Source organism: Budorcas taxicolor, chromosome 1 (genome assembly GCF_023091745.1).
Source record: "Budorcas taxicolor isolate Tak-1 chromosome 1, Takin1.1, whole genome shotgun sequence".
Lineage (NCBI taxonomy): Eukaryota > Metazoa > Chordata > Mammalia > Artiodactyla > Bovidae > Budorcas > Budorcas taxicolor.
The window spans coordinates 154,420,786-154,447,653 of record NC_068910.1 but is presented as its reverse complement, the minus strand read 5'-3'; positions in this window follow the sequence as shown (position 1 = coordinate 154,447,653).

Below are 26,868 nucleotides of genomic sequence, written 5' to 3'. Positions count from 1 at the left end.
AGAGCAGGCTGGAGCACTGAGCCAGGCAGCCACCCAAAAAGTGTACACTACAGCAACCCCTGAGGTAAGGTTCATGCTCAGCCAATTCTCCCTTCTTCAGTAAGCGCACACACAGACAACACAGCACCATAGAATCCAGATTCCACTCAGGGATCCCAGGATGACACCATCATGAGAGCAGAGATGCGTCATGAACCCTGGCCATGAATGGATCCTCCTGTATTTATTCATTTAAACGCCACTGTCACCTGGTAAACATTCTGCATTAGTAAATAAGAACAGTTTGTAAAAACTGTAATGAAGCCAAGTTTCCATTTGCTTCTGCTTTCCTTATGAATGTATATGAACTAGCAGCTTAAACAATGAAAGAAGATCTTCTCTTACATAAGTATTTCCCAGACAAGCCTGTTTATGCCAGATTCAACAGGCCCTCTTTTCCTTTTTCTTCTGCAAAAAATAAACTCTAGCCTTCATTTGGCCCTAACACAAACTTGGAATTAAAGAATTTTGAATGAACTTTAGATAAATAACTTTAATAATAACTTTTAATAAATAACAACCCCAGTTATGATAGATATTCAAGGGAAAGCACACAGCACATGTGGAATAACTTACAAAATCAAAAACAGTATCCAAACTCAAGCATCTGAGATGCATCTATGAAGCACTCAGTTCCAGGGGAAATTAAAAGTCAGGGTGAGAGAGCTGCTGCTATCAAGATAACCGATGCTTCAAATGAGTGACCAAACCTACACTCAAGAGTTCATCAAGCATCTCAAGAGAGCATGTGATTAAGAGTGAGAATGAGCGATACACAGCAAGGGCTATGTGAGTCACTGAAAGAGCCCAGTGTGTTGGCATGCACCCAGCCCTGTCCCCCGAGGCTCCAATGAATAGGCTGGACCACCTCCTTAACATCCCTCTTGAATTCAAAACACACAAGACTCAGGGACTTCCCTGGTGGTCCAGTCATGAAGACTCTGTGCTTCCAAGGCAGGGGATACAAGTTCAATCCCTGGTTGGGGAACTAAGATCTCACAAGCCACTTGGTGTGAATGAATATATAGAAACACACACACATGACAGTCTAGGTGTCAGGAAGAGGAAGATATACTCTCACAACATGACTGGGGAGAGAAGTTAGAATAGCAGTATGCGACGGAAGAGCCTGGTTCGCTGCAGTCCATGGGGTCGCTAGGAGTCGGACACGACTGAGCAACTTCACATTCACTTTGCACTTTCATCCATTGGAGAAGGAAATGGCAACCCACTCCAGTGTTCTTACCTGGAGAATCCCAGGGACGGGGGAGCCTGATGGGCTGCCGTCTCTGGGATCGCACAGAGTCAGACATAACTGAAGTGACTTAGCAGCAGCAAAGTGCCAGATAAACTACATCATCATGGTTACCCAAGGACACAGGGCCACCTTGATCTGTTCTTCCCTAGGCTTCCCTGGTGACTAAATGTAAAGAGTCCGTCCGCAATGCGGGAGACGTAGGTTCGATCCCTGGGTCAGGAAGATCGCCTGGAGAAGGGAATGGTTACCCACTTCAGTATTCTTGCCTGGAAATTTTCATGAACAGAGGAGCCTGGTGGGCTACAGTCTATAGGGTGGCAAAGAGTCAGACAGCCCTGAATGACTAACACTTCACTTCAAGCAGAATGCGAGACAAGGAATTCAAGCGCAGGTACTTTATTCAGGGGTGGGGGACAAGGGAAGAGAAGGCAGGCTCTAAAGTTTGTATACTCAAGCAAGTTACCCCTACAAGCAATCAGAGTGTCACACCACCCAGGAGGAGAACTTACAAGTCTGTGAGGAACATCCTCAGAAGCATGCCTCCCAGGGCAAGGGGGCCAAGGAATTTATACTGCCAGCAGCCATTGGTTGAGAGAAGCAGGAGGATATCAACAGGGCCTGATGGGCATGTGGGCTCCGGAAGCCAGAAGAGCCCACAGCAAGCATGATGTGTCCTGGCGTTGAACACAGCCAACCTACAAAGACATGGCGAGGCCTGAAAGGAGAGGGTGGGCTCCAGGAGTGTCTGGAAGGTGGGGAAAGGGTGGGTGAGGAAAAAGCACTCCATGTGACCCAGGGATGCCCACGCTTGAGGCAAGTTCAATTAACAGCCTTTCCTGGGGTGGCCGAGAGAGGCAAATGCAAACAGATACACACTTTACAGAACAAAGCGTAATATGCACGCCAACTACAGTTATTAACTGCTGCCTTTCAGAACTGAAGTACTGGACCTAGTACTGGAAAAGTACAGAGTTCTTCCAATCACAGTCTTGGGTTCGAGTCCCAGCTCTACCACTTATTGACCAAAGGGCCTCAGTTCAGTAACTTAACCTCTGCTTCTCTATCAAATAGGACCAATGACTAATACCTGACCCATCATGCTGACCTGGCGATTAAAAGCATTTCTGCACATAAGCCATCACAGACCATGCCTAGCAATTGGCTGGTCTTCCCTAGTGGCTCAGATGGTAAAGAATCTGCCTCCAATGGAGGAGACCAGGCTTCAATCCCTGGGTCAGTTAGACCCCCTGGAGGAGGGAACGGCTACCCACTCCAGTAATCTGACCTGGAGAATCCCATGGACAAAGGAGCCTGGCAGAGGCGGACATGACTGAGTCACTTTCACAGCAAATGGCTAGAATCCACATGTTAGCTACCATCAGCATCAGCATCTTTATTATATAGAAATCTGTATTAACTTGGGCTGCCATAACTAAGGATTGTAAATTGGGCAGCTTAATGACAGAAATATAAATTCTCACAGTGCTGTTATCATTTAGTCTCTGAGTCCTGTCTGACTCTTTTGCAACCCTGTGGACTGTAGCCCTCCAGGCTCTTCTGTCCATGGGATTTCCCCAGGCAAAAATATTGGAATGGGTTGCCATTTCCTTCTCCAGGGGATCTTCCCAACTCAGGGATTAAACCTGGGTCTCCTGCATTGGCAGGTGGAATCTTTACCACTGAAGCTGCCTGGGAAGCCCTCTCACAGTTCTAGAGGCTGGAAAATCCAAGACTGAGATGCCAGCCAATTCAGTTTCTGGTGAGAAATGTCTGCCTTTCTTGCCAATGCCTGCTTTCTCACTGTATGTTCACACGGCAAGGAAAGAAAGATTTCTCCTTTTGTTACAAGGCCACAGATCTATCCTGAGGCTCCACCAGCTTGAATGATTCCAACCCTAATTACCTCCTAAAGGCTTCCCACCTCCAAGTACTATTACTTTGGTGATTAGGACCTCAATACGCAAATTTTGAAAGGACCCAAGCATTCAGTTCATAACAAAACGTTTGAACGGCAAACTAAAATGAGCAGTAACGAAGTAAATTCTATAACCATTTATCTCCACTGACCCACGTTAAAAGGAAGTGCACCCAACGGTAAAAGGATAGATGAACAGAGGATTGGAATGCTATGACTGGAGACTGTGGAGTGGTTAAATTTTTTATGTTTTTCTGTTTCTAGGTCATCCCAAAGCAAATGTACAACATTTTCTACTTGTTCGTGGCATCATCTGGGTTGCTTTCTGGTGGGACTCTAAAGTACCCTAGCAAACAAATGCAACCAGGAGAGTACACTGTCTGTGAAACTAAAACAAATTCTTATTACAGAAATCCTTTTTTTAATGTCTGCTTCTCCGCTTTAGTAAATAGAACATAGAGAACATAATTGAATATTTGATGACTGAAAATCTTGCAGTGTCTGTGGGCTCTCATGCTGAACATCAGTTCTCATCACACAAGCCTGTGGGTATGCTTGTGGGACAGCAAACACATTAGACAGAATCTTTAATGGCCCTGAGAAACTCCCATAAGGTTTTTTGTCTATGTTCTTTAAAAATAAATAAATAAATATGTGATATTGGTTTGGTAAGGTTTATGTTTGTGAATTTTCTCCATGTGACTGAGTCTAAGGGAAATTCGTTTGCTGCCCTCTGAATGATATGAGTTCTCTCTCTCTCTCTTTACACAGAGGGGAGGAGGGTGAGAGGCTCACTCAGCACCTCCGGGGCCACTTGGGAACTAGACACTTTCCTCTCTCTGATCTAAACCCAGAGAGAACATTAGTACACCCAGCCTCTTGCCCTCCAGCATTCATCAAGGGAACTCTTCTCTTACACGTTTTCTGAGTCTTTCAGTGAAGAGCTCACCATGAGGAGCCAGACTACCCTACCCCAGCATGGTCCGCTCTGGCCTCTCTCCCTTTTTTCCTGGTTCTGCCTTTATAAGGGCCTTTCTCAAGTGATGGAATCTTCAATGACACAGGTCCTCATAATCCATCCTGCAAGATATCCTATCAGCTATATTGAATCCTGGAAGCTGTCTTCCTTGAATCAACCCCGTAATGAAAGTCAGAAGGGAAGAATCATGGTAGGGAGAAGATTCAAGGAACACAGAACAGATGTGGATTGTTCAGAAGATGATTCCTAGGCCAGTGATAGCCAATTCCCTGATGCATCAATTGTGGAGGACTCGAGTCCCAAAATTAAGGAAGAACATTTGTCTTCATCCAAGTCTTCGCCTCTCTCCACTGTTCTGGCTCCGAGGATGGAGTATGTGAAGTCATGCAATGTTTTTCAAAACCAAAACCCAACCATGTCATAGTAAAAGTACTACCTTCTTGGTCTCAACTACGTTTGTTTTTCCCTAAGTTTACACCTTTGGTACCAATTTTTTGGTGGTTATCTGTGGGTGTTTCAAGAGGAGATCTGAAGGAGTTTTATCAGGCATTGCTTATCAACTACCACAGAAACACAGAAATAACAGAATAAGCATCCTGACATTCCAGTTATATGGAAAGTTGTAGATAGAAGTCGTCTATCCATCAACCGCAAATACTGTGAATACAGTGCCAGTTTCCACACATTAAAACTCATACACTTGGCTCATGAAAAGATCTGAAATCTACCAACTGTCTAATCCAACAGCCATTCTGCTCATTCTCCAAAAGCCCAAATTTTAGCTGGGTATATTACAATCAAAAACAAAGGATTCCTTTTTCAGCCTTCCCTGCTGCTAAAGGGCTTCCCTAGTGGCTCACATGGTAAAGAACCCACCTGCAATGCAGGACACCAAGGTTCAGTCTCTGGGGTGGGAAGATCCCCTGGAGGAGGGCATGGCAACCCACTCCAGTACTCTCGCCTGGAGAATCCCATGGACAGAGGAGCCTGGCGGGCTACGGTCCACGGGGTGGCAAAGAGGCTGATGTGACTGAGCCACTGACATACTTTGTTTCTGCTGCTCAGAGTGACCATGTGACTAAATTTCTGGCCACAAATGGGATTGTGTGGAATTCCAAACAGTTACCCTGAAAGGGTAACTTCTATGCCTCCATCCTGTTGCTGGGAATGCAGATGTGATAACTGGAATTCCAGCAGCATCTTGATGTATGAGGATGATAGAGCTGTGCTAGAGATAACGGAGCAGAGAGCTGGAAGGAGTCCATGTCATTAATGCCTTTCTTGATTCCCTCTTCCAATCTTATATTTCTGAGTAACAAACCAGCCAAAATTTAGTCACATAAAACAGCAGTTATATACTATCATTATGTCTTACGGTTCCAGGGGTTGACTCGGCTCAGTGAGGCAGCTCTTGCTCAGGGTTGCTCACGTGGGGCGGGAGTCATCCTGGTGGCTTCCTCACTCTCGTATGTGAAGTTCATGTTTACTCCTGGCCCAGTGTCCTACTCAAGGCTTCCCAGTGTGGCCTGGGCGTCCTCACAGCATGGCAGCAGAAACGAGCAGTCACTGTAGAGCCTTTGTGCCCAAGCCTCAGAAGATAAATGGTGTCACACTGCTGCACTCACTCTACTGGCTGAGGTAATCCCAGACACAAGGAGAGGGGTCTCAGATTTACCTCTGAAGGAAAAGGACAGGGGATGGAAAGATCATAATTTAAGAAAAGCAGAAGGTATCGTTATGGCCATCTTCAGAAAATAAAATCTGCCATAGCACCATACTAGCCCTGAATTACCTACTTCCTGATTTATGTTATGTGAGAAACAAATATATCTTGTTTAATAATGTTATTATGGATTTTTCTATTATGTGCAGCCCAACCTGATCCTAACTGATCTGGCTCCCTAAGCCATCACTCCTATCTGATCTACATTTACTTTATACATACCTCCAACCAGCTTGCTTCATCTGGACTCTCCTTTCAAAGAAGATTAATGACCACAGCATAGAAAGGGGGAAATGCTGTTAGAATCAAACTAGGTATACCCACAGCAACAGAAACTGAGGTAAGAAACTGGAGAGCCATAAAAAGCCAACCCTATTACTTTCAAGAGGCATAGCTATCTATGGCCATTAACTAAAAAAGACAAGCAGCTTTATATGAATCAAAAACCCTAGAGATTTTTACCAAGTTCAAAAGAACAAGAATTAATGAGGGCCCTAAAATATTAAAAAGGATAGAGGCTTATTCATGACAGTCCCATTAAAGATAACTTTTTTGTACATAGAATTGCTGAAGATGATTTCTGAGAAAAGATTTTCTTGTAGGTTTTTGAGAAATAATTTTATATTCTTACACTTTTTCCTTAGGAGACTGCCAGAGAGCTCACTTAATTCCCAATTCTATTTTTGAATTAAGTTAAGTAACAAATAGAGAAAACACAAAAGCATTTTTAACTCTGTCAGGAATGTTCAAATTAAGCTCAATTTGGTACCTGGAGGAGTTACTTCAAAGCTGCCTCATCACTTCTCAAGGAGCACACTGACATCCCTTCTCAAGCCGTGAAACTGGGGCTGTAACTACGGATATCAACGGTCTATGGTATCACCCCAGCCCCTACCTTCTCATTTACAAACTAGAGTTACTGTCGTCTTCCAGAGTTCGTTATTTTGCTTTCTGTCCCAATATTTTTCTTATTTCTCCTAGTCCTAAAATGCCTTGGGATTAACCATCACTAAATTCAAGAATAAAGCATACTTCAGCTAACATCCTCCTCCCATCAACCACATAGAAAAAGAAAAAAAAAAAAAAGTAAGATATAAATCATTTTCCTCACTTGCAATGTTAAGAAAAACAAAAAACAAAAGACCCCAAATCCTTAGGCACCTTTAAATCCTTCCTTTCCTGATTCTATTTAGCCTTCTGAAATGAAATCCCTATAAACACATCCATCTCTCCTTTCCACTAGCCTTTGGAATTTTCTATGCTTTATTACCTTCAGAAACAGAGTGACATGTGCCAAGAAAACTACTTTCTTGTCAGTATTACCCCCTAAACACACTGGTCCACACCCAAGCCACAAGGAACTGGTCCCACAGCCCACAATGCTCCATCCAACACTGACTCCTCTGTTCCCAACTGTCTATTTCCTGCCGCCTTCACGTGTCTCCTCTATGAAGCCTGTCCTCTTCTTCTAAGTTAGAATTAAGCTCTTTCCACATTTAACAAATAAAGCTGGCACTGGGCACTGTTTTAGGGGCAAGATATTCAACAGGGGGTAAAATACAACATACTGCCCTCCTACTTGGAGAGAGAAACATTTCTCAAATCAACAGTGGATGAATTGGCTGCGACACACACCGTGAATGAGTGGCACACGATGCTGGGACAGGCGGAGTCTGACCAGCGGTGTGTTAAATTGGAAACCATGAAGGGTCGCAAATTTTATCCAGCTTGCGAGCTAACAAGATAGTCTGCCAGGTTTACATACGTATAATGGCAGAAAATGCAAGATAAGACTCCTGGATAAGAAACAGTGATCATTTGTTACTCATAACAAAACAGCATCCAGGGCAGTATTTTGTTTCGCTTCCCTATTCCCCAACTGCCACAGAGAAACAGGATTTGCTGGATGTTACCGACTTCTGCAGTAAGGTAGACCATAGGAGACAAGGCTCAGATTCTAGGAGACTGGCTCTTCGAAGGCTGTCGCCCACCTATCCATGCCTCAGGAAAGAAAGTGAAATTAATATAAATCTATCTCCTCCACAGGAGAAGGGGACAAATCATTACTACTCTGGAATGGAGAGGGAAGGGGAGAGATTTACTCTCAGGCGTCTCCGGCAGGTATGTTTCCAAACTCCATCGAGGCAAACACTAGCTCTAGCTTCCAAACTGTTAGTGTCAATCGCTCAGTCATGTCTGACTCTTTGCAACCCCATGGACTGTAGCCCACCAGGCTCCTCTGTCCATGGAATTCTCCAGGCAAGAATGCTGGAGTGGGTTGCCATTCCTTTCTCCGGGGGATCATCCTGATCCAGAGATTGAACGCAGGTCTCCTCTACGGCAGGCAGATTCTTAACCATCTGAGCCACCAGGGAAGTCCAATAATACTGGAGTGGGTTGTCATTTCCTTCTCTAGGGGATCTTCCTAATCCAGGGATCGAACCCAGGTCTCCTACATTGGCAGGCAGTTTCTTTACCACTGAGCCACCTGGGAAGCCTCCAAGGCTGTTTGCTATTCCAGCATGTCTTTTGCTCAGAAAACTTGGATCAACGAGGAAGGAAGGAAATTTATGGAGAACAGTCTCCGCCCATTGCAAAGATCTGAGTTCTTCCTAAAGATAAGAAGTTTGTGTTGAGATCTGAAAAATGGGTAAGAGGCAGTGGATTAGGGCAGGGAGAGAGAAGGGGTATCCAGGCAGATGAAGCTGCATGTGCAGGGCCCAGTGCCAGAAAAAGTACAGGGTTTGCAAGGAAGTGGCTGTATGGCTATAGCACCCAGAGCAGGATAAATCTGGACAGGCAGACAAGGACCCGGCCATGCAGGGCCTTGTCAGTTCATAGTAAAGATTTGGTCCCTTAGACCAAGAGCAGCAGAAAGCCCAAGATTTGTCTTAAGTCAAGGAATGCTATGATGAGATTTGCATTCCAACAAAGCCACTCTTGTATGTGAGAAAGGATAGACTAGAATGGGGTTAAGACCTTGTGTTCCAGCTTCCAGTAGAAGCTGAAAGTATGGTAAACTCTTGAGCTTGTCTCTTCCACTTCTAACTCCTCTTGTAGCCCCCACATAAGGCAGCCCAGTCTCTTGAAATCTGTCATGTGTCATTTATTATCAATAATATGCAAAGCACGAATTTGAACCAAAAGTGATTCTCACTGTTCAGTCAATAATGAGATGTCCTTACCTTCCTGTAGCTTCTATTTTAACATGCTGTAAATCTGTTCATTTCAATTAGCATCTTTGAAGTCTTCGACTTCTCTGCTTAGGCTACTTCAATGCGTCTACCCCAGGAAAGATCTAGATAAAGATGACTTAGATTTATGAAAAATTCAGTTGCTCTGGAAAATATCACCTGAGTTGAGTCAGAGTGACTTTGAATGAGGGCTGTGAGCTGACTTTGGTGGCTCTGTATATAAGGAAAAAATACATATGATGCCCTGCTGAAACTGGAGCTGGGGTAAAAATAAAGATCTGAAATCTTGACTGCCTTGATGAGGGAAGGCCAAAAATTAAGATAGAGCTGGAAGTATGTGATGAGAGAAGAAGGGCAGAGGACGTGATGGCTGCAAGCAACAGCTTCTTCAGAAGCAGCGGATGGGTTTTATACATGAGATACCATTAGAGTGGTACCTTTTGCATTTTCCCCTTTACCACAAATTTAATAACTTTATTTCCACTGCAGCTCCATCAATTTTAGTTTGGTTGTGCTATGATTCACTTCCCCAGAATGTTTGCATAATATGTATCCCGCAGGTTTCATTTCTGTAAATCACTGCTTTGTGGGGGAGAAGGGGGGGCTAGATTTCAGGCATGCTCCAGCCTTTGAGTAAGTTTTGAGACCAAAAGGAGATTGCATTTTCTGATTGCTAAGTGATCTCCGTTGTTCACTGAGAAATTATTTTCCCTATAACACTTCCGTTTGTATATTCGATAAAGTTAATATCTGTGAAATCAGTTGATTCTCACTGCGCTAAATTATTCCAAAATAGACAGAAGATTGACTTCCTGGTATTGACAAGAGAAAACTCTCAATGTCTTTTGACTTATTATCTCTGGCAGTTGGAAGGAATTACAATAAAATACAAAATTACTTTACAGGGTATGTTTAGAAAGCAAAGAAAATTAATGGAGGGATGGATTCTTAGGGTATTTTGCCTTTTGACAAAGATTTCTATTTCCTGTCAAACATTTCCTCTGAAATGAACTGCACAAACACAATGTAAATTGATTTATCTATGCCTTAAGAAATACCTGAGGTTTAATTGCCTCTACAAAATTTATGTTTACATAAATAATTCAATGGCAAATTAATCCAGCTTTTATAATTACCTCCCACAGAGGCACATGGCTCAGCCCCAAGGACTTAATTACAGCTTGATGAAGGTACTTTGGTCACTAGAACCAATAAACCATATAGAAAATTCTAAAGACATAAAGGAAAGAAAGCCATAGCTTTCAAACCTAAGCTCTCCGAAAGAAATATAGTATCTGTAGCTGATCTCAAACACTGTGGGCTTTGGGAAACAGCACTACTAATGACGAACTTTCTAAAAATACACTGTTTCAACCTCATCCAAGAGCTCATAGCACACCAAATTCTTGAACACAAGGTGAGTGACACCCTTCCTGAGATTTGTGTCCCTTCCCCCCACCATATAACCTGGTAGGAACTGCCATTTCTTCCATAGTGTTTCATTCACCGTCTCTGGCTATTCATTTTATGTTGAGCTATTCTTCTCCTTTCACTCTGCTCACTCCCCTTTTATTCTGCCCAGAGCCAAGGCTGTCATCCCAGACCTAGATCTCAGGTAGAGGAAGGACAGGTAAGCTCAGTGCCAGCATCTTACTGGATCCTTCTCCAGCCAGAGGACAACTTTCTCTTCTTCCAAGAATTCATATTTTAAAATCCAGGATTCAAAAAACAATACATCCTATCACGTGCTAGTTGGAATAGTAACTAAAATTGGCATTGAATTTTAGAGCTCATTAAGAGATTCCATTACATTATTCTACTCCAAACCAAACTCAAGGAATTAGTATAATTCAGGTTATAAACAAGGAGACTGAGGCTCAAAGAGGTTGAGAAATTACCTCCATGTGAACAAGATAATTTGTAGAGTCCGGTTTAAACATAAGTCTTATCCTAGCTCATGAATCCTCTACGGAGTAGGGACTTGAGTTCACTACCCATGGGCCTAGACCCAGCACAGTGCCTGCACATAACAGGCTCTCACTAAATATGTGCGTGAAGAAAGGATGTAGCTTCCTGCTCTTTGCTCTGCATCACATTGCCTTCCTAGGAAACATATGACTCCTCCATCCTCCTTCCACATCCAGCCTGTCGAAATTTACATGATCATCACCTAGACTTCAACACCACACTCACGTCTCCCTGCATTGCAAAGCCTTCTCACATGATTCTGCTCATATTCTGTTATCACATAATCAAGCATTGGGCCATGCACTGTCTTATACTGGCTTCTCTTGTGTGTTGGTCTTGTCTTCAGTTCCTTTCACTCTTCCTCACGTCAACAAAGCCAAAAGTGTCTGCTAATCTGCAGGTGGGCTACAGCTGTACTGAAGATTAAACAGCTCAACAGCACCATTTTGGCAAGGCAACAAGCTGAATCCGTTTAACACTTGCTACTACCAGTAGAAAAGTAGATAGCAAAAGAGAAGAAGGAGACACAAAGCCACAGAAAAGGGTTCTTCTAAGTCAAGTCAATCCTTTCCTGCTAGAAGCCAGAAGCCTGTGAGATTAGCAACAGTAGGAGGGAGAATTCATTTTATTGCATTTTGCACAGTGAATTTATAGTAGGAGAGCTGCACCTTCCAGAATTTGTGCAGAAATAAGTCATGCTGCCTGGCTGATGGCTTTGGCAATATCCTAAAGAGAAGGAATTCATGAGGAACACTAGCATCAGCCAGGAGAACTATACATGTAAATTATTTTTAAATCCTGTATGTATGTATACAGGTATGGGTGTGATGTTTAACTGAACAACTTGGGCTTTTTTTGATCATACATATTCATTCACTTTGGGTTTTGACTTTCACTACAAAGTCAAGAGCTTTCGCAGGTATGTTTACTGAGAGAGAAGCCTATGATGTTTGCCATCACCATACAGGTGCCTCGACTGGGCAGGCACATGAGCAGGCTGCTCACTTTTTGTATCCTGTTCTGGATAGAGACTTTAGCTGGGCCCCTACCACTGCCTTGCCTCACTATAGGCTAGATCCTAATATTAATACCTTCTGTAGATGACATCTTTGGGGTAACTCCTTGCCTAGATAGATTGGCAATGTCTTCCTGCTTCACAATACCCTGTCCGTACCTTCTGGGTGTTCCCTTGGTCTAGCGGAAACTCAGGAGCTATGTCCAATACTTCTCCTTTATCTCCCACAGACACAGGCAAAGAGCAAATGTTTATTAACATATATATCAAATTAAAGCCCATGCAATGAAGTAGGACACTCGAAGCTGGTGCTCTGGAGCAAACCAGAGGGATGGGGTGGGGAGGGAGGTGCAAGAGGGGTTTAGGACTGGACGCATATACACCTGTGGCTGAATCATGTCGATGTAAGGCAAAAACCATCACAATATTGTAAAGTAATTATTCTCCAATCAAAAGTAATTCATTAAAAAAAAAAGCTCACGCAAGTCTGAAAATTTAAGAAAGCAAATTCTTTCAGATATTGAAATATAACAATATGTGGTTTCTTAACCTGTAATTTGTAAACGGATTTCATTGGGCCTCCCTTCAAACTGTATGAAAATTTTCACAGTGGGTACAAATGTTCATTTTTCTGAAAGTGAAGAAAGTGAATGTCACTCAGTCGTGTCTGACTCTGCGACCCCATGGACTGCAGCCCCCCCAGGCTCCTCTGTCCATGGAATTCTCCAGGCAAGAATACCAGAATGGGTTGTCATTGCCTTCTCCAAAGGATCTTACCGAGCCAGGGATCGAACTGGGTCTCCTGAATTGCAAGTGGATTCTTTGCCATCTTAGCCACCAGGGAACTGATGACAATTATGCTCATTTTTCTGGGCTAAGCATAGTTATCATCAGCTTCTCAATGGGCTCTACTACTAAAAACATAGGGCTCTGCTACCAAAAACTCTACAGATTGCCCTCAAAAGCAAAGAGATTTGATCTTTTTAAAAAATAGGTTATGTTTCCGCACAGTCACAATCCTTTTTGTCATGTAAGGTCCCTGTCTGGGAAAAGGTGAGGACAAAAAGGTATCACTGTAGACCTCAATTTCTTCAAAATCAGTATTTACAGAGCTTATGTTGGAGCCTCCACTCCAAGTCACACTTTGATGGCCCCAGGCAGTGAAGAAATGGAGTCCATCTAGAAAAACTATCTAGCAAAATTAGTTCCTGTCTAAAAAGCAAGATTAAAGAGTCTATTTTATAGAAACATTTCAGGGCTTCAATTCTCCTAAGGGTTTCTCTGAGTCCTTTGATATTCAAATCATTCCCTTTCAAAGGGCCTCTCAGGCCACTATCAAGGTTTATTTTCCACTCTTCAATTGTTAACTGGTCTAACTCTGCCAGACCCTCATTTCTCAATATTAAGTCCCCCAACATCACTTACTTGAAACCCCCTATCCCCTGTAAAATTTGAAATTTCAATTTGCCTTGGTTTTGCACTGAAACATCAGGCGTGAGTAGTCTGGGTAGCTGGACACAAGGATTAAGCAGGAAATGTCTAAGCGCAGACATTTTCTAACTGGTCAGTTTATTAGTGAATATTTTTATGCAACTGTGTTTGAAAAATTTTGTAACTGCTGAAACTCAAAAAATAAATATTCAGATAATCAGGATCCCCTAAACATCAAAATGTTTGCAGCAGCGATCCCTAAGTGGTGTGATTATGAGTAATAAAAATGATAACTGACAGCACTCACAGTGCTTGCAAAGCAGTCTGCAGGCACAACCTCATCGAGTATTCACAGAAACCCCCTGAGAGAGAGACTATTACTTGCTCCTTTTCAAAAGAAGAACCTGAGGTTTAGAAAGGGTAAAACGCTTACCCAAGGTCACCCTGGTAAGTGGCAGGGCTGGGATTTAACTTGACTGACTGTCTTCAGAGCCCAGGCTCTTAACTTAGCATTTATTTGTATTTGCTTCATTTCATACAAAGAAAATTTATTACTAGTGATATAAAGGAGAAAACAGGATTATTTTGAAAAACCAGTGAGTATGACTATCAGCTTGTACAGCTTTTCAAGGTCATATTCCCCAATAAGTTTAGGGTCCATTTGATAAATATCACCTATCAAAGCTTATTTCTCTGGGGTTTTATTAGAACTGACACTTAAATTTCTTTTAGAAAGTGAACATTTTGGTCAAAGATTTTTAACCACTGGCCAATCTCTGATTCTGGGGAAATTGAAGGCAAGAGGAGAAGGGAGCCACAGGGAAGGAGATGGTTGGATGGCATTACTGGACATGAGTTTGAGCAAACTCAGGGAGATAGTGATGGCAGAGAAGCCTGGCGTGCTGCAGTTCATGGGGTCACAAAGAGTCGGACACGACTTAGCGATTGAATAACAACAAATCTCTGGCTAGAAGCCTGTGGCATTTGTTTTCAAAGTTCCTTTTTTGACAAAAATACCAACTCACCTCTCTCCCCTAAGTGCCTCAACATTGGAGGGCCACAAAAAAAAAAAATTGAACTAAAAAGGAAAGGCAAGAAACTGCATTCTATCTCACAGGGGACAGGAAAGATTCAGAATTTGTATTTAATCATTTGTTTTTAAGTATTGTCTGTATAGATTTCTATTCACTTTATGTTATTAATGCTTTATTCATAATATTTATGTAGTAATTAAAGTTCTCTATTAGAGTTCTCTAAAGAAATAGAACCAGTAGGATATATATATAGAGAGAGATATGTTTAAGAGGAAAGTCATCGTAAGAATTGGCTCATACAGTTACAGAAGCCAAGAATCCCACAACCCGCACAATCGGTGGCTGACAAACTGCAGAACTAAGAAAGTGTTAATTGTTCAGTCATGTCCGACTCATGACCTCAAGGACTGTAGCCCTCTGGGTTCCTCTGTCCGTGAAATTCTCCAGGCCAGAATACTGGAGTGGGTAGCCATTCCCTTTTCCAGAGGATCTTCCCAACCCGAGATGGAATCTGGTTCCTAACATCATGGGCAGATTCTTTACCAACTGAGGTGCCAGGGAAGTCAGTCCAAGTCAATAGACCTGAGAAGCAAGGGGAGCCAATGGTGTAATTCCCAGTTTAGGGGAGGAGTGGGGGGTAAACCCCAGAGTCTGAAGGCCCAAGAGCCAGCAGCACCGATGTCCAAGGGCAGAAGATGGATGACCCAGCTCACAGTGAAAGAGACGTCACCCTCCTCCACCCTTTTTGCTCTGACTGGGCCCTCAACAGGTTCCCATCACCCATGTGGCTGGGCATCAACCAGCTGTCTTTACTCAGTCTACGGAATCAAACCCATCTCTTCCAGAACCATCCTCCCAGACACACCCAGAAACAGTGTTGGTTCCAGCCATCTGGGCACCCTTTAGCCAAGGTGACATGTAAAATTAACCATCACAGTGACCTGGGGTAACTCTGATCAGCCCAGAGCTTGGGGAAACCACCTATGCCAGACTGTTCAGAAATGTTTGTAAGGAGCCTTGAGTAGCAAACTACAGCACCAGAAAGATGTCAAGAGAAGCAATGAAGGTGGAGCGTACTTCAGACAGACTTTGGGAATGATAAGACAATGGAAACAATATGGCCTTAGGAGGAAGATGGAAGAGGGCAGGGCTCCCAGATATCCCACACTACCCTACCCTGTGTGCCCCTCCCCATAACAGTGTTGGCAGCAGCTCTGTGGCAGCATAGGTGTTAGCCAGTATAAAGGGAGCTCATCTAAGCTCTAGAGCCATCAACCCTAGAATAGCTCAACATATCAGATACCATGTATTATAAAGCTAACAGCAGGATTCCCAGAGCTTCACAAGACTCCCTACAGGAGCATCAGGCTTACTGGAGACTAGTTAGATTTTTCAGTTCTCTTTCAAAGAAGTCAACATACCGTAGACTAATATCTCGGGCTGAGTAAACCTATGGATGAAGGGACTCCATGGGATGAAAAAACAATTTCCTGATAGTGAGATATGGCCTCATTAGTACCTCAGGCTGATGAAGCAGTACTATGCTACACTTACAGAGCTTATATATGTTTTTATATGATTTTCCCTTTTATCTTAACTGATTTTTACTGAGCAGATATAAAGGATTTTATATTTATATAATTAAACGTATCAGCTTATTTATACTATTTTTATATTGCTCTTATATTAATATAATTCCCAGTCCTAGAACATGCCCTGAGTATGTGTGCTGAGTATTAGGCTGAAGATTTAAATTAGATGATCTTATTCAACTCAACAATAGCTCTTAATTTGTTGCCCTTTACAGCCAGAATAATAATCCTTTCTCATGTCTTATAATTTTGTATTCTTTCTGTAAGTTCACACTTGTCTGTTTACAGTATGTGTACTGAGGCATGGATCTAAGCATATTTATCTCAGTACCAATGGTTAGTATGCATAAGTCCCACCACCTACCTCTGTGGGCTCATTTGGGTTTTCCAGGTGGCTCAGTGGTAAAGAAATCCACCTGCCAACGCAGGAGCAATGGTTGCTAGGAGACACGGGTGAGATCCCTGGTTTGAGAAGATCCTCTGGAGGAGGAAATGGCAATTCACTCCAGTACTCTTGTCTGGGAAAATCCCACGGACAGAAAAGCTTGGTGGACTACAGTCCATGGAGTTGCAAAGAGTTGGACATGATTTAGGGACTAAACATCAGCAACAAAGCAGAGTTACACTCATCTGCTTACATATTGTCTGTGGCTACTTTCACACCACAAAGGCAGAGCTGAGAAGTTGCAAACTTGAAAATATTTACAATCTAGCACTTAACCTAAAAACCCTGGTCACACAGTCTCCCAAGCCAAATGAAATAAAAGTGAAAATAAATGGGACCTAATCAAACTTAAAAGCACAACAGAAAAGAAACTATTAACAAAAAGACAGCTTATAGACTGGAAGAAAATATTTGCAAATGATGTAACTGACACAGGGTTGATATCCAAAACATACAAGCAGCTCATACAATCAATATAAAAAAATAAACAACCTTATCAAAAAAAATGGGCAGAAGGCCTAAAAAGACATTTCTCCAAAGAAGATATACAGAAGGCCAACAGGCACGTGAAAAAATGCTCAACATCGCTGATTATTAGGGAAATGTAAATCAAAGCCACAATGAGGCATCGCCTTACAGCAGTGAGAATGGCTATTATCAAAAAGTCTACAAATAATAAATGCTGGGTATGGAGAAAAGGGAACTCTCTTACACTTTTGAAAGTATAAACTGGTGCAGCCCCTATGTAAAACAGTATGGAATTTCCTTAAAAAACTAAAAACAGAACTATCGTACGATCCAGCAATTTCACTCCTCAATATGTATCTGGGAGAAAAGGAAAACTCAAACTTGAAAAGACACACCCTCGATGTTCATAATAGCACTTTATAATAGCAAAAACAAGGAAACAATCCAACTGCCCATCCACAGATGACTGACTTAAGATATGGTACATATATACAATGGAGTATCACTCAGTCACAAAGGAGAATGAAATAATGCCATTTACAGCAACACGGATGGACCTAAAGAATATTAGGCTTAGTGAAACATGTCACTAACAGAGAGAAGACTATTTTATGATATCACTTATATGTGGAATCTAATAAATGATACCAGTGCGTCTACATGCAAAACAGGAAGGACTCACAGACATAGAAAACAAACTTACGGTCCCAGAGAGGGAAGGAGCTGGGGAGGGGCAAATTAGGAGTATGGGATTAACAGATACAAACTACTACATATCTAACAGACAGGCAACAAGGTTTCACTGTGTAGCACATGGCATTATAACCATTACCTTTTAACAACCTATGAGGGAAAATTATCTAGGAAAAAATTCTCCAAGTGCTGTATACCTGAAACACAATATTCTAATTCAACCAGAGTTCAATTTTAAAAAATTAAGGGGGAAAAAAGCAATGATCACTTAATTATTCCTCTCTTGTTTTATCTTGTCTCATTTGTTATCACTATTTACTATTTCTTTGAGTCACCATATGAAAAGTACCAGACAATGTAAGAAGAAATATTTTAAAAATATTTTTAAAACTCAAGCCAAACTTTTCCTTTACTGCTGTTTAGTATTTTAGATTCTATTAATTGTCAAAAGTTGTTCAAGTGAATAGACATAGATGAACAAACTAGTTGTAGCTGTTTACTTTCACTAGAACAACAGTCAGCAAGCAACAATACCTCTCTACTATACAATAATAGACATTTACTTAGGTCATGCCTCTGCTCAAGGTTGAGGTGGTCTAAGCTGCCGGTCCAACTAGTACCATTTCTCCATGTAGCCACCAACCTCTTCCTGGGATCAACAAGCTACCCTAAGCAGATTTCTCATGATGGCAGAAACCCACAAGGTTTCTTATAACCTAGGCTCAGGACTAGCACAGTGACATCCTCACCTCATTCCACTGGCCAGAACAAGTCACGGGGTCACTCCAGAGTCAAGGGGCAGGAAATGAGACTGCAAAGTCACACAGCAAAAAGCAAGGCTGCAGGGACCGATGAAGAGCTGTGATCCGTGAGACAATGTCACATGTGTGCACACATTTGAACTTCAAAGCACATTTGCACTTCTATAGGATATACATTTTAATACTTAATCGTGGCAAATGTCCTAGGAATTAGGTATCATCACTGTTGCCTTTTAAGAATGACAAAGCTGAGTCCGTACATCCTACTTGCTCAATGTCAGTTTGGAAGTGGCAGAAGAAGGACTTGAATCCAAGCCTGACTCCAGAGGCTTTTCCTCTGACCATGTCTGCATTATTAAACTTGCTTAGTGGCAATGGTTATGGCCCCATAAAATTCAGTCCATGGTATAGGACTGTAGCTACTCAGGTGCTGCAGCCCCAAAATCAGGCTGGTGTCCCCTCCCCCAGAATTCAGATGTTGAAACCTACACCCTAATGTGATGGTATCTGGAGATGGGGCCTTTGGGAGGTGATTAGGTCATGGGGAAGTCTCATGAGCTGCATTAATGTCCTTATAAAAGCGACCCCAGAGAGCTCTCTCACTCCCTCCACCACATGAGGACACAGTGAGAAGACAGCACCTCTGAATCCAGAAGCACGTCCTCACCAGACATGCAGCCTGTTGGCCCCTTTATCTTGAAGTTCTCAGACCCCAGAACCATGCAAAATGAACATCTGTCATATAAACCACCCAGTCCCCGGTATTTTTGTTACAGCAGCCCAAATGGACTAGGACACCAGGCCCCATCACGTGGAAGCTCAAAAGACATATTTCTACCAACAAAAGTGAGCAGAAGTGATGTGTGCCATGTCCAGGCCGAGACAGTTTTCTTTTTGTCTTTTTCTGGCTGTAGCTTGTGGAATCCTAGTTCCCTGACCAGGGCCTCCTGTATTGGAAACATGGAGTCTTAACCTGGATCACCAGGGGAGTCTCCCAGGCCAAGACTTTTTAAAAGAAAGCCTTCCTCCTGCACATTTGCTTATGCCCTTGGACAGGATGAAGACAAGGCTGTCCAATGAACTTTCTGAAATAATGGATGTATCCCACATCTGCATTGTTTCATAGGGTATCCACTAGCCCTAAATAAATATGCAATATATGTTTAGTACAACTGCAGGCTTAAATTTTTAACAGGGTCTAATGCCTCTAATAAAGCAATTCTAATTAAGTTTATTGTGAAATTCAGCACACTGAGATTGAAAACAGATGGAAAGGAACTGAAAAACATAAATGTTCCCTAAACTGGTACAACTGTCTGGCAGAGGTCAAATACTGGCCAATATTTTGGTGAGCAAAATAAGGTATCTAAAAGAAACAAACTCCTGATAGAGTTACAGTTTGATATTTCCAGTTTCCTTCAGCCTGGGTAACAAATTAAAGTCTCTTTTACTACAGAATTAATTTGCCTCTCTCACTGGTAAATAATTTATCATTTTGAGGCAACCTGACATACAGTGTGCAGGCATTAAAGCCACCTTTTCTAAAATCCACTGGTTCTTTGGAGCCGTTGTATTTTTTATTGATATTTATTGTAACAACCCAATACTCCTAATGGTTGTGAAACTCAGCTGGTCCGTGCACTTTCAAAACAAATAACGCCAGAGTAGCTCCCAAACACCACTACCATCCATCACTTGAAAGACAGTTACTGTGACCGGCGCCCCGCTTTATGGATGGCTGTATGCTACGGTTCTAGAAAACAAGCTTCTATCTTTCCAGCGGTGTGGCAGAAAAACTTGGAACAGACGCCCTCGGCTGGCTAACCTTTTAACTGTGAAAGCTGGAGAGGATTTTGATCCACTGCTTACGTTCTTACTAGCGCGTGTAGAAAGTGAAAGTCGCTCAGTTGTGTCCAGCTCTTTGTGACCCCATGAACTATACAGTCCATGGAATTCTCCAGGCCAGAATACTGGAGTGCATAGCCTATCCCTTCTCCAGGGGATCTTCCTGAGCCAGGGAGCGAACCCTCATTTCTTGCATCTCCTACACTGGCAGGCAGACTCTTGACCACTAGTGCCACCTGGGAAGCTCCTGTGACTGGGAGGCAGAATCAACTCATACTGTGACTCCTTCTATTAGTTGAGTGGTCACAAGCAGTCACCTCCCTGAATCTCATTTTCCTTCTTCACATGAGGATTAAAGGGAATACTACAGATAAAGTATGTAGCGCATAGTAACTGCACACTGCATAGTATTCCATATATGTAGCTGTTGTTTCTGGAAACTTCTCCACCCTCCCCCACCATTCCCCCCAAACCACCTCTTATGCATACAGATATCAGCACCGCATGGCAACTTACTCATTTTTAAAACCTCAAAATTCATTCAACCAAAAGCATCCTCATAACATAACAGACATTTCAGGAAGCAGATGAAAAGGAAGCGAGCCTATTAACGTACACAGGTGGCTCCGGTTATGATTCAGAGAAATGGGAGATAAGTAGGTCTTAGCCAGATAGCTCTGTCTGTTACCTGGGACAGAAACTGCTACTTTCCCTTCCTATGCTAATACTTTCAGTCATAAACCTCATACCCTTTTATTTTGTAGAACAAAATCATCATGACCTCAGAATAGATGATGGATGCTGGGCCCTCCACCTTTCTCCCATTTGCTACCTCAGATGCATGTGATCTGTACTTTTGTCTTATGCTTAAGACATAGATGTTGGATATGACCAAGTCCGGCCTGACCAGAAGCTTTCTCCAGGTCCAAATCCAAGACCTTCCTTTGATCAGGACTCTCAAATATTGAATGCCTGTTGCTTACTGAGGATCTATCAGCACACTGGATGAGATCACAGAAAATGAATGTGCCATTCTGCAGCCTCACTTGGTGGTGATTTCAAATCAATTTGCAGTGATTTCCCTGCAAATCATTCTCCGCCTCCTCCTTACTGAGTTCTGGTTCAGAGTTATGAGAAAGCTGTCAAACAGTGAGAGGAGTATTTAAGATGTTACCATGCAGACAGAGGCTCACAGCCTACAAGGATTTATACAGTATTTCTTCTATGATCTGGGTCTCAGTGGGTTATGTTTTTCCATGACAAATCCTTCCATCACGTTTTCTAAGATTCTTCAATTGATCTGTCATCACTGCTTTCAGCCAGGGCTCCTGACGACAGTTTCTGAGAGAGGGAAATACAAGAACACCAAGCCACACATGGCAAACACAGCTGCACAGCAGGTATTTGTGCCCCTTTGTCTAAGTGTAGAATTATTAATAGAATCAGCTGCCTAGCCCAGAACTTTTCCTCTCCTGCTTGCCCCCTCCCCAGGAGGGAGGAGATGCAAAGATGTAGCATGTGACTTTTTCCTACTAAGGGTATGTGAACAGAAAAAAATGTGTCACTTTGTGGCTGAGATAGTTAAAAGACAGTGTGCCTTCTCCATACTCCTCTGGATGTCTAAACTCAGGCTCACACTGGAAGACACATGTCAAATATGGTGGAGCCACTAAATGCAATAATTCTGAATCCCTGAATCACTGCTCAGAGGAGAGGAGATTGCCTTGCCGGGTATTCTCCCACACTGAACTGTTTAGTGAGTGAGAAATAAACTGAAGCTACTGCAGAAGCCGGTGTTAGCATAACTAATAGCATGAGTTTTAAAAGGGAAGATAAACAGTACAATCCTATATCTGGCAGCTGGCCACTGTTGTAGTGTACATAGCTAGAAGAAACAATTTAATTGTATTAAGAGGTACCTAGCTCACATATGTCTGGTGAGAATGCAAATTAGTACAACTACTGTGAAAAACTGTTTGGCGAAATCTACTAAAGCTGAATCTTTGAATATCCTGTGACCACAGCTACATATAATTTCATCAAGTGGTGCAGGAAGGCTGGTTTTGTATTATTATTACATTTTAATTTTTTAATTTTTAATGATATTAGCCGATTGCGGAAATACATTTCTAAAATTTTCTGTCCTCTCAAAAAAAAGAAAAAGAAAAAGAAACTGTAGACTCAAAGGAAAAAGAAGTCCAAAAGGGCATCCTTCTTGCCTGAAGTCAGGAGAACCTCTGAAGCAGCTGGGGGAAATGAATTTAGAATCTGTATGTGAATGATCAACACAAATCAAGAGAGCCTAGAATTCTTTATTATTCCATAAATGGCCCACTGTATGCAGATTACCTACTTTGTCAAATTATCATTCATCTAGGAGTACCAACAAGAAATATATTTAACAATAAAAATTCTATGGTAATTTCACACTCAACAATGCCTTGTGTTCATAATTTCAATATTAGATATGATTGAATATGATTAAATATGGTCTGTGCTTTCCAAAACGAGTTGCATGATGGATCTAAATGAACTCATTAGTAGCTAATGCTGTAGAGATCTTTCTAAATGCTAATGTTTAGCTGCCTTTGGCTCATTAATTAATTTAAAGATGGTATAATTATCAAAGCTTTCCATTCAAGTATGTCTACCACTTTTTATTATTGGATGATGCTTATTTGCATGTGAGCATAAAAAATTAAATTATGTCACCCAAAGCCATGGAACACAATACCAAATCATATAGGCCATGCATTTATTCGCAAAGGAAAAAAAGCGAAGTCAGAGGGGGATGTTCACTTAAACACATGAGTTGAGACCTCTACGAATTCTCGTCTCCAGAACAGGAGTGATGAAAAAAGAGCAGGGGTGGACAAGCTGTCAAATGTTGCAAGAACACGAGTAAACCCAACGCATGGAAAAGAAAGGGAGTCTGGGCTAATTTGAAACTAGACAGCCTCATCCTAACAGTGTACTGTGGGCAGGGGGTGGGGGTGGAATCCAAGGTGATAGGAATATTCTAAATTTCAATTCTTTCAGAATCTGATCACTGGAGTCTACTTGAGAAGGCTTTAAGATCACAAGAGGCTGTTATAAACCTAGAACACCTGAAGCACAATGAGACACTTTCAGGTACTGAGTGATTTCCTTTCACACTCAGGGCAAGATTCAGTGCTAGTTGCCAACAGAAGGGCAACTGGGTCTAGTGTTCATTCTGTGTCACCATCACCACACATCTGAGGACAGTCGATGGAGACTGACGAAGGTCACCATCCCACACTTAGGAGTAAAGGCAAGAAAGTGTTAGAGGCACTGTTGGGGGGAAGAAGTGAACTTGGAGGGGTTCCGATAGATCCCACGCAGGAAGCCCACCTATTCCCCAAGACTTCCATCATCAGGAAACCTCCTTGTAAAATAAGGGTAATACAAATGAGGACAGAATTATAAGCATTTTTTTAATATTTATTTTTATCTCTTTGGCTGCACTGGGTCTTAGTTGCACCATGTGTCATCGTTAGCTGTGGCAGGTGGACTCTTGTTTATGGCATGTGGGATCTAGCTATCTGTACTAGCCGCTGGGTCACATAGGAGTCCCTAAATAAATATTTGTAGACTGTAATCTCAGTGAAAGCAATGGCACCCCACTCCAGTATTGTTGCCTAGAAAATCCCATGGATGGAGGAGCCTGGTAGGCTGCAGTCCATGGGTCGCTAAGAGTCAGACAGGACTGACCGACTTCACTTTCACTTTTCATGTTCATGCATTGGAGAAGGAAATAGCAACCCACTCCAGTGTTCTTCCCTGGAGAATCCCAGGGTCAGAGAAGCCTAGTGGGCTGCCGTCTATGGGGTCACACAGAGTCGGACACAACTGAAGCGGCTTAGCAGCAGACTGTAATCTACCTCTGTCTCTGTCAGTAATCGGGTTTATGGATATCACCATACTGCAACGTGTGCAGCTCCCGTGGGAAGACATTGGTGTGAGATTTCAACCAGAGGGAGCCAGTCTAAGCATGACTTTAAGAGATGTCTTCTTACTAACGTCTGGTACATTTTGGAGGGTTTGGGACCTACAGGGGATCTCACATTGATTTGTTCCATTATGCTTGGAAATTACTTAGATGCGCTGGAAGAAGTCCTGCAGACTAAATCAAGATCTCTGAAAGGAAACAGTCAAGACTGTAAATGCTGCAGGTGTGGCAGTGCATGAGAACAGTGACCAGAAGAACTACAGAAGGTTTTACCTACTCAGCATTCTATTTTAGCTTAACATTCCCCCCAAAGATGAGCTTTCGGGGCTTCCCAAGTGGCACTAGTGGTAAAGAACTTGTCTGCCAACGCAGGAGACATAAGAAACTCAGATTCAATCCCTGGGTTGGGAAGATCCCCTGGAGAAGGAAAAGGCAACCCACTCCAGTTTTCTTGCCTGGAGAATCCCATGGACAGAGGAGTCTTGTGGGCTACAGTCCATGGGGTCACACAGAGTCAGACATAACTTAAGTGACTTAGCTTGCACATGGCCTTTCAGAATCATGTCTTAGACCTATTGCTGTGGGCTTAATACTTGTGTGCCCCTAAATTCATGTCAAAAACCCATTTTTCAAGGTGACGGCAATAGGAGGTGATGCCTCTGCCCTCATGAATGGGACTCAGGCAATCATAAAAAAGGAGCACACAGCCCCCTGGGCCATTCTGCCATGTGAGGACACCATGTCATCTGCAAGCTGGCAGAGGGCTCTCACCTCCACTTGCTGGCTGGCAGCCTTCATCTTGGACTTTCGGCTTCCAGAACTAGGAGGAATAAATATCTATTCATTCAGTTCAGATCAGTCGCTCAGTCCTGTCTGACTTTTTGCCACCCCATGGACTGCAACGTCAGGCCTCCCTGTCCATCACCAACTCCCGGAGTTTACTCAAACTCATGTCCATTGAGTCAGTGATGCCATCCAACCATCTCATCCTCTGTTGTCTCCTCCTCCTCCTGCCCTCAATCTTTCCCAGCATCAGGGTCTTTTCAAATGAGTCAGCTCTTTGCATCAGGTGGCCAGAGTATTGGAGTTTCAGCTTCAACAATAGTCCTTCCAATGAACATTCAGGATTGATTTCCTTTAGGATGGACTGGTTGGATCTCCTTGCAGTCCAAGGGACTCTCAAGAGTCTTCTCCAACACCACAGTTTAAAAGCATTAATTCAGTGCTCAGCTCTCTTTGTAGTCCAACTCTCACATCTATACATGACTACTGGAAAAACCATAGCCTTGACTAGACGGACTTTTGTTGTCAAAGTAATGTCTCTGCTTTTTAATATGCTGTCTAGGTTGGTCATAGTTTTTCTTCCAAGGAGTAAGTGTCTTTTAATTTCATGGCTGCAATCACCATCTGCAGTGATTTTGGAGCCCCCAAAAATAGTTTTGCCACTGTTTCCACTGTTTCCACTGTTTCTCCATCTGTTTCCCATGAAGTGATGGGACCAGATGCCATGATCTTCATTTTCTGAATGTTGAGCTTTAGGCCAACTTTTTCACTCTCCTCTTTCACTTCATCAATAGGCTCTTTAGTTCCTCTTCACTTTCTGCCATAACAGTGGTGTCAGCTGCCTATCTGAGGTTATTGATATTTCCCTCAGCAATCTTGATTCCAGCTTGTGCTCCCTCCAGCCCAGAATTTCTCATGATGTACTCTGCATATAAGTTAAATAAGCTCGGTGACAATATACAGCCTTGACATACTCCTTTTCCTATTTGGAACCAGTCTGTTGTTCCATGTCCAGTTCTAACTGTAGCTTCCTGACCTGCATACAGGTTTCTCAAGAGGCAGGTCTGGTAGTCTGGTATTCCCATCTCTTTCAGAATTTTCCACAGTTTATTGTGATCCACACTGTCAAAGGCTTTGGCATAATCAATAAAGCAGCAATTGATGTTTTTCTGGAACTCTCTTGCTTTTTCTACAATCCAGTGGATGTTGGCAATTTGATCTCTTGTTCCTCTGCTTTTTCTAAATCCATCTTGAACATCTGGAAGTTCACGGTTCACATATTGTTGAAGCCTGGCTTGGAGAATTTTGAGCATTACTTTGCTAGAGTATGAGATTAGTACAATTGTGTGGTAGTTTGAACATTCTTTGGCATTGCCTTCTTAGGGATTGGAATGAAAACTGAGCTTTTCCAGTCCTATGGCCACTGCTGAGTTTTCCAAATTTGCTGGCATATTGAGTGCAGCACTTTCGCAGCATCATCTTTCAGGATTTGAAATAGCTCAACTGGAATTTCATCACCTCCACTAGCTTTGTTCGTAGAGATGCTTCCTAAGGCCCACTTGACTTCGCATTCCAGCATGTCTGGCTTGATGTGAGTGATCACATCATCATGACTATCTGGGTCATGAAGATCTTTTTGTATAGCTCTTCTGTGTATTCTTGCCACCTCTTTTTAATATCTTCTGCCTCTGTTAGGTCCATACCATTTCTGTCCTTTATTGAGCCCCTCTTTGCATGAAATGTTCTCTTGGTATC